This window comes from Pygocentrus nattereri, chromosome 15 (assembly GCF_015220715.1).
Source record: "Pygocentrus nattereri isolate fPygNat1 chromosome 15, fPygNat1.pri, whole genome shotgun sequence".
Classification (NCBI taxonomy): domain Eukaryota; kingdom Metazoa; phylum Chordata; class Actinopteri; order Characiformes; family Serrasalmidae; genus Pygocentrus; species Pygocentrus nattereri.
In genome coordinates this window covers 24,071,327-24,080,913 of record NC_051225.1, presented here as the reverse complement: position 1 = coordinate 24,080,913, position 9,587 = coordinate 24,071,327, and positions in this window count along the sequence as shown.

The window sequence follows — 9,587 nt, the reverse complement described above, 5'->3', positions numbered from 1 at the left end:
TCTGAGTCGATATGTTTTTTCTACAATGCATCATTTCACATCAAATTACACTAAGTGAGTTGGCTTATAGCTCAACAGTAGAACAATGCAGAAATTGGTTGAACTCCTCTTTAAAAGGTTAATAGAGTTTCTGTCCAGAAATATTTTAGGTGACACTTGAGTGGTTCTTTGTAGACGGTTAATAAACTCTTAACAGGTTATCATTAACATATCAACAACATATCAGTAAAGTAGCAGTAGTGAAGCATCTGAATACACATGCATAACCCATTACGCAAAACCTAACCCTCACCTTGGCCCTAATCCTAACATTAACCTTAACCTCAAAACAAAACCTGATCCTAAACATGTTTTTGACACATTACTGAGAGTCTGTTGAGTGTTTGTTTCGTGTAAAAAGGACCACTCAAAATAAAGTGTCACCCAATTTTATAAGAACTTTACCTGGCTCAAGTCATGTGGATAGGCAGCTTGGAGGAAACAGAATGGTACTCCAAGGTAGGTGTACTTTTCAAACTGGATTCTATTCAGCCTGCGTAAGCTATGTATACGTATCTGCACAGATGATGAATGGCTTCAATGTAAACATTATATGGCATGATTTGTATGTAAAATGTCAGTAACTGAATCTGGCCCCCTGACTTCTACGACAACTCTTAACCTTCACTTTCTATTACAGCCACGCCTTTCTATTTCTTTGAAATCACACATGGACCTCAGTCCCCACCCCATGTTAAGGTCATCTCTGCGCCTTGCTGTGTTTCTCTGCATTCTAACAGGAAGATGTCACTGTGTCAAACAAGCTTTACATGTAAAGGCTCATACTGCAGTGTCGCTATTTCAAACACCATGAATAAATTTAGAACGGTCTCACATTAGCAGAAAGAAATGTCCTTAACCCCTTAATTGGCCAGGTTCCACCTGCAGGCCCAAAGTTTTATTACACACTTCTATAACCTAAGAATAGCTCAGCCAGTTGCACTGAAGTCCCTGAGTTACTGAATAGAAGTCTTACTACATAATAAGCATGAGATTTTAAGGGTTTAACCAAACGTTCAAACACTGATGGCCCACTGTTGCACAAAATACACACCTTTGCACAGATGTTGTCTTGTAATTGACTGGCCAAGCGATCAAGCCTCATCTAAGTCTCAATTTCTGTGGTTGTGGGTGAGAAGATAAGGAAAAATATGCTAACCACATGGCTGTGGTTGAAAATACGCTTCAATGTGTTATAGTCTGTAAGTTAGTGCAGAGGAAATAGCCTTCTAAAATCATTTAACACAGTCTAAACTCTTCTTCAAGCTTCATAAACAACACAGCTTATTTTGATAACAGCTAATACTCCTAAATGACAAGCAGTCAATTTTTTCCATGTATGACACCAGATAAAATGGGTGTTGATTCATTTAACAAAGTGTTTAATTTCATAAAGGTTTTCATGTGAGATAAAAGTCACATGAAACAACCTGTAACATCTGCTTTTGTGATGTGTGAAATGTTTGAAAGTGGGTCAGTATAGGTTACTGGAAGTGGTTTCTGACTTTAGTGTTAACAGACTTTCCTACATGTAAAAATCCCTTTATGTTACAAAAGTAGCCAAATATTTTGTCATTTTTTTTGTCAACCTCAAAAGGATCATGACATAAAAAAGCAGTTTTGACTCATTTCATGACATGCCCTGGTTCAGAGGTGAGCTTTAATGTTCACAGTATTCTCAGATGGGAGTTATGCAAGGGAAGTGTTGCTTCAGTGAGATCATGACTAAAGCAGCCTAGCAAGCAGTAAAGTAGCCTAGAAAGAAATTTCAGTAAAAAAAGAATCATCCTCTGCAAGTACTGATTAGAAGAAGAGTAGTGTACTGAGTCTGAAATGGTCCCCTAATCACTATACACTGTATTACACCATGCACTATCTGGCACAAATAGAAAATGGCAGAACCTCTAAAATAGGGCACTATATGGTGAATATGCATAGTTTCGGACACTGGACTTTTTACATGTGATGCCCCATAAATGTACGCTCTACTGTTGCTTAGCAACTGGCTGGTAAACTCTCCAAAGTTGGGCACATGATGTAAAATTCCAGTTTTTTCCTTTTAAACATGGTGAAAATTACAAATGGCTCCCTACTCCCTAGACAGTACATCGCACAGGTCACAAAACTATGGCTTCTGCACACAAGTGCTCTAAATGTTAGATAGGAAGTCATGCAGCTAATGGTTACATATAAATATTTTTGACACATAAATATTTTGGTGCAGATTACCTACATCGTGCACTACCTAAGGAATAGGGTACCATTTGAGACAGACAGACAGACAGACAGACAGACAGACAGACAGACAGACAGATAGATAGATAGATAGATAGATAGATAGATAGATAGATAGATAGATAGATAGATAGATAGATACTTTATTGATCCTGAAGGAAATTTAGCAGCCACTAGCAGACACACAACACATTACAGTAATAGTAATAAGGATGTAAACAATATACCAGGGATAATAAATATAAAAAGATCCTATACAGGCATATATACAAATAGAAAAATACAACAATCTGTAATAATATCTATAACCTGAGATGAAAGACGCTGTACAGTAATCACTGTACGGCACATAATGACTATACTGAATGAATAAATACGGATGCAGATATTGGTACCAAAAAAAGTGTCTAGTGTCTAGATGTGCAAGATGCGCAATAAGGTATGCAGAAAGTGCAATATGTGCAGCAAGGTGTCCATATGTGCAGATGGATAAAGAAACATAAGATTAAGCACAAAAAAAATCCAGACCCCTTCATCGATTTACTGACATCTGCTGGGAAATTCACATGATCATTTGAATAATCTGATAACTGCCAACATAATTGGATGATTGGTGTGTGTAAACATACTCATCATCTGCAATTCACTTGAATCCACTGATCTCTGCATTGACTCTAATATGGCAACTGGTGAACTCTTGCCACTTTCACTGAAAGAACCACACAAAATGATTTAAGCTCAAATATTTGTTATTGTGGTGTATTTCAATAGCGATGCTGTGCAGGTGATGGAAGAAATTCTCCGGTGACGCCATCTCAAAGGAGTTTATTACAAAGGAAGATACAGTAAACCACACAAGAGTTTTTATATCAAGTATTTTTATATAACACCTCAAACCAGCCATTAGGGGTGTACATTGTGTACTTCTGGTGCCGGTCCCAAGCCCGGATAAATGGTAAGGGTTGCGTCAGGAAGGGCATCCAGCATAAAACTTGTGCCAAAACTATCATGCGGATCACAAATGTGATTGCCATATCAGATCGGTCGAGGCCCGGGTTAACAACGACCTCCTCCGGTGCTGTTGACCAGCAGGGTGCCAGTGGAAATTGGACTACTGTAGGTCGAAGACCATCAAAGAGGAGAGGAGGAAGGCGGGTTAGAAGGCAGGGAGAGAGAAGGAAAGGCAGGAGTGTGGAGGTTAGAGTAGGGACACTGAACATAGGGACAATGACTGGTAAAGGCAGAGAGCTTGCAGACATGATGGAGAGAAGGAAGGTAGATATTCTGTGTGTCCAGGAGACCAGATGGAAAGGAAGCAAGGCCAGGAACATTGGAGGTGGATTCAAACTGTTCTATCATGGTGTAGAGAGGAAGAGAAATGGAGTAGGGATAATCCTAAAGGAACAGCTTGGGAAAAGTGTTCTGGATGTAAAGAGAGTGTCAGACAGGATCATGGGCCTGAAGTTGGAGGTTGATGGTATAATTTTGAATGTGGTCAGTTCATATGCACCACAGGTTGGTTGTCAGTTAGAGGAGAAAGAGGAATTTTGGAGTAAGATGGATGAAGTGGTAGATGGTGTCCCTAGAGAGAAGAGATTAGTGATTGGTGCAGACTTCAATGGACATGTTAGTGAAGGGAACAGAGGGGATGAAGAGGTGCTGGGTATGTATGGTGTGAAAGACAGAAATGCGGAAGGTCAGATGGTTGTAGATTTTGCAAAAAGAATGGAAATGGCTGTAGTGAACACGTATTTTCAGAAGAGGGAAGAACACAGGGTGACATACAAGAGTGGAGGGAGGTGCACACAGGTGGATTATATCCTTAGCAGGAGATGCCACCTAAAGGAAATTGGAGATTGTAAAGTGGTACCAGGGGAAAGTGTAGCAAGGCAGCATATGGTGGTTGTCTGTAGAATCAGATTAGAAACAAAGAAGAGGAAGAGAGTGAAGACAGAGCCAAAGTTTAGATGATGGAAGCTGAAGGAGAAGGATGGTTGCAGGCAGTTCAGGGAAAAATTGCAACAGGCCCTTGGGGGCAGTGAGGAGCTACCTGAGGACTGGGAAACTACAGCTAAGGTGGTGAGAGAAACTGGCAAGAATGTGTTGGGTGTTTCGTCTGGTCAGAGGAAAGAAGACAAGGAAAGTTGGTGGTGGAATGAGGAAGTCCAGGAGAGTATTCAGAAGAAGAAGGCAGCTAAGAAATAGTGGGATAACCAGAGATGAAGGAAGCAGGCAGGAGTACTGTGAGGATAGTCACATAGCGAAAAGAATGGTGACAAAGGCAAAGGCTCAGGCCTATGATGAGCTGTATGAGAGGCTGGGCAGTAAAGAAGGAGTAAAGGACTTGTATCGTTTGGCTGAACAGAGAGATGAGTTGGAAAGGATGTACAGCAGGTTAGGTTGATAAAGGATAGAGAGGAAAATGAACTAGTGAGTGAACAGAGAGTGTTGAGTAGATGGAAGGAGTACTTTGAAGAACTAATGAATGAGGAAAACGAGAGAGAGAGGAGGACAACGGGGGGAGAGATAATGGATCAGGAAGTGCAGAGAATTAGTAAGGTGGAAGTGAGGGCAGCTTTGAAAAGGATGAACAATGGAAAGGCAGTTGGTCCAGATGACATACCTGTGGAGGTATGGGGAGAGAAGGCAGTGGACTTTTTAACCAGGTTGTTTAACAAAATCCTGGAGAGTGAGAGGATGCCTGATGAGTGGAGAAGTAGTGTACTGGTCCCCATTTTTAAGAACAAGGGTGATGTGCAGAGCTGCAGTAACTACAGAGGTATAAAGTTGATGAGCCACACCATGAAGATATGGGAAAGAGTTGTTGAAGCAAGGCTAAGGCGAGAGGTTCAGATCAGTGAGCAGCAGTTTGGTTTCATGCCCAGAAAGAGTACCACAGATGCAATTTTTGCGTTGAGAGCGTTGGTAGAGAAGTACAGAGAAGGTCAGAAGGAGCTACATTCTGGATCTAGAGAAGGCATATGATAGGGTGCCAAGAGAGGAACTGCGGTACTGTATGAGGAAGTCAGATGTAGCTGAAAAGGGTGTGTTAGGGTGGTGCAAGACATGTATGAGGATAGTGAGACAGTGGTGAGGTGTGCAGTTGGAGTGAAAAATGGTTTCAAGTTGAAGGTAGGGTTACATCAGGGATCAGCTTTGAGCCCTTTCTTGTTTGCAATGGTGATGGACAGGTTGACAGATGAGGTCAGGCAGGGGGCTCCATGGACCATGATGTTTGCAGATGACATTGTAATCTGTGGTGAGAGTGGAGAGCAGGTGGAAGAGAATCTGCAGAGGTGGAGGTTTGCACTGGAGAGGAGAGGAATGAAGGTCAGTAGAGATAAGACAGAATACATGTGCGTAAATGAGAGGGAGGCAGGTGGAAAGGTGAAGATGCAAGCAGTAGAGGTCGTAAAGGTGGATGACTTCAAATATCTTGGGTCAACCATCCAGAGCAATGGACAGTGCAAAAAAGAGGTGAGGAAGAGGGTGCAGGCAGGATGGAGTGGGTGGAGACAGATGTCAGGGCTGATGTGTGACAGAAGGATAGCAGCAAGAGTGAAAGGGAAGGTTTACAAGACAGTAGTGCGTCCTGCTATGATGTATGGTTTGGAAACTGTGGCTCTGTCTAAAAGACAGGAGGCTGAGCTGGAGGTGGCGGAGATGAAGATGCTGAGATTTTCGTTGGGAGTGACAAGGCTGGACAAGATTAGAAATGAGCAGATCAGAGGGACAGTGAAGGTGGAGCAGTTTGGAGATAAAGCCAGAGAGGCCAGGTTGAGATGGTTTGGACATGCGTTGAGGAGGAATAGTGGATATATTGTTCAAAGAATGTTGGAGATGGAGCTGCTGGGTAGAAGGAGAAGAGGTAGACCTAAGAGAAGGTTTATGGATGTAGTGAAAGTGGACATGGAGATGGTTGGTGTGAAAGTAGAGGAGGCAATGGATAGGGCAAGATGGAGGCAGATGATCCTCTGTGGCGACCCCTAAAGGGAGCAGCCAAAAGAAGAAGTTTTTATATAACACCTCAGTTATAAAATGTTCTTTTCCAGAAGAATGAATTGCAAATGGGAGAGGCACCTAAAGTTCCTCATAAAGCACAAACACAGTTCTTTGTTAAGAAGATTTTACACATGCTTACATCAGGATATTTCTGTGGTTGAAAAAAAAAACACCTTTCCCCACAGGAAGAATCAGGTTGTTGTACTGTAAAGGTGACGCTAAATAAAACCAACTTCATTTGACTTATATCTTACAACATGGCCACCTTGTGGACATTTATGGCTAGAACTTACAGTGGTGTTATTGTGCTATGTGCAACCTTAATGGAGTAAAAGCAAAAGAAATAAATGAATAAAGGTATGTATAAGTCCATATAGATATATATATTCAGAATACATGTATAGAAAAATGTATACATTTGGAACTAAAACCTACTTTATCTGTGCAGAAAAATGTAGGAATTTGAAAATACAGTACACTTTATCTGTATAGCCAACTGTATAACTCTATAAATCTGAAAATGTATAAGCTGACTTTTTAAACTTGTTGAATTAATTACTTAATAATAAGCAAAAGAACTGCTTGGCAGATCTAAAAACTGTTTTACTGTTATTTTTTCTCTCTCTAATGGTTAAATCATCATTTTGCTGATAGCTTCTTGTGGCAGCTTGTGATAAGAGAAAAAATGACACATTTGCGCTAAAATGAGGGGAATATCAGGGGTGGACAGTGGAAAAACAATTCATCAATATGTATATCACTGCTGTCTGAACAAAACCTTGTTTCTTCATTTCTGTCATTTTTTATTTTTTGACATAATTTGAAAATGTCTGCTACATTGTGGGTAAATTTCATGATGAAGGGACCAAAAGAACCCAAAATTACTTGGAAATCTTTCTGGGTCCATTGACCTGCAGTAAAAGTAAAGTATGTTTTTTCTTCTCTTGTAAAGTTACCATTTTGGAGATACGAGGTTTTGTTCAGACAACAGGGATATGCAGAACCCCACTGGAATGGGTTCACGCAGGGGTTTTGTCACTTATCATGATGAACAACTCTTGAGTGATAATAGCTCCCCCTTGTGGAGAATCTGAATTATTGTGGAGAAAATTAAACCTGTATATTTCAGTTAAAATGACAATTTTGTCTACTTACTGGGATTAATAATGCCTTGAGGTATTATTATGCAGTTTTAAATGTGGTTCTATAAAATTTTAATTTATGCTACAACACGCCCACCCTCCCCAGCATCAGCGCTACATGCTCAAAATGTTAACATACAGCTCTGTTATATAATGCAAATAGATTTTGGCTGACATGGACGTCTGTCATGTTGGCATCATATCTTCAGAAGCAAGCTGCAACACCAAACATGTCTTGGCTGATTGACTACATGGGGGTAAGCAGGGAAATTAGACTTTTTGTTGAACTGCTCCTTTAAGAGGAACACGTTCTTCTTAAGGCATACTAGACTGTGTTACCCATGATCAGAAAAGTGATATTTATCATCCTTTTTAATCCAGTTAAGCTATGTGACCTTAACATTTGATCCGACCATAAAATTTGGCAGGCCACTTTCGTGCTACCTCTGACTGCCACATGCCTGATTGAGTCACGAAACATCCACGTGTTTAGTGTGTGTGCATGGAGGTGCACGTGCATGCATGTGTGTGTGTCTGTGTGCATGTGTGTGTGTGTGTGTGTGCGCGCATGCATGTGTCTGTATGTGTGTGAGGGGAATAGCTTGTTGTATTGTTGTGTATGGATGTGTGTGGGTGTGTATATAACCTTAATGTTGGGCATCACATTCTTTCTTCTCCCTCAAGGCAACAGTGAGCACAGATAGTCGTGGTATAGGTAATCCTCATCACCATGGTAACTGCGAGAACCTCATCTTTCCTCTCCTCTTCCTCTCTTTCTCTCCGCCTATTATTTTGCAGCTCTAAGCATTTTGCTGTTGTAAAGATAAAGAGAGAGGAAAGCCCCAAAATAGTTAGGAGCAGTGTTTTGTTTTCCACATCGCTTGATTGTGATGCTATCCTTTATCTGCCTATTGTGCTGGAATCTATAAACACACTAATCATAGGCTATCGTGTTCAAGCTTCCCGCAACACAAAAAATGAAATGACAGCCTCTGCAGGATACTGCGCATTGTGTTTCTCAGCCTATACCAGCATTTATCAATCCTGGCCTAGGCTTACCCTGCACTGCACAGCCCACTGAACTAATCAGTTAAATAATAAACCCTTCCTGAGTTAGACTGGGTGTGTTAGAGCAGGACGCACAATAAAATATGTAGGCCAGGGGTCAAAAATGCAAATAGGATCTTATGATTAAGAACCCCAGTGCAATAAATAATAATTGCCCTACCATACAAACATTACCATAGAAATAACTGACAATTCAATTTGCTTTTTTACTTACTATTGCTGTCTTTTACTTGCTATGAGTTGGTGTGGTTATCGGATTATGATATGATATCTTACATCTTTCTTGAATTGTATTGTTTTTCCTCTGCTTTTAGGACTAATATAAATAAATTAAATCCATTCTGATTTGGCCCATTTTGTGCGTGAGTAGAGAAACTACCAAACTATGCTGGACACTTGCCTCAAAGACCAGAATTGTGCATCCCTATTGTAGCAGTTTCACAGTGACTCAGTACAGCTGCCGTTGCTGTTTTCCATTTCCAATAATCCACTTATTAGGCTGCTGCTGGTGTTTACAGTCAGAGATGCATCTAGAACTTCCAGGAGGCCTAGAGTGACGTTCTATGTTATCGGCTCCACGCATTTTAAATTAGAATATGATTGGTTGATTGCACTGTTGCTTCCTATTTATGCTGGCTAATCTAATACGTTAAGGCTTCTTTTCAGCATTTGAAGTATAGATAGGATATCACACTTGGCTATGTCCACCTAGATACAACAGAGACAAACAGCTGCTTCATCTAAACATGGTTTAAAGTATGATGAAGTATGACACACATGATTCTATTGATTAAAATCAACCAAAAATCACAGACATGTATTTTTTAGTTTCCCAGAAATCACATGGCCTTCTCTGGGGGCTTAGAAGACCTTGAAAACCCCCCTCTGGTTTACATTAACATCTTTTATTGTCATAAAAACTTAAAAAGTTGCTTTTCCATTGTATGGGCCTAGTCGGTTAGGCTTATAAGTCATGGGTATGTGGTAGTGAGGTCCAATAAGGACATTAGAGGGTCCGGGCCTCATTGTGACTGCCTGACCTGCACTGCTTGTAGTTACACTGCAGGACCACGACTGAGCAACCTTTATTACAGCTCTATG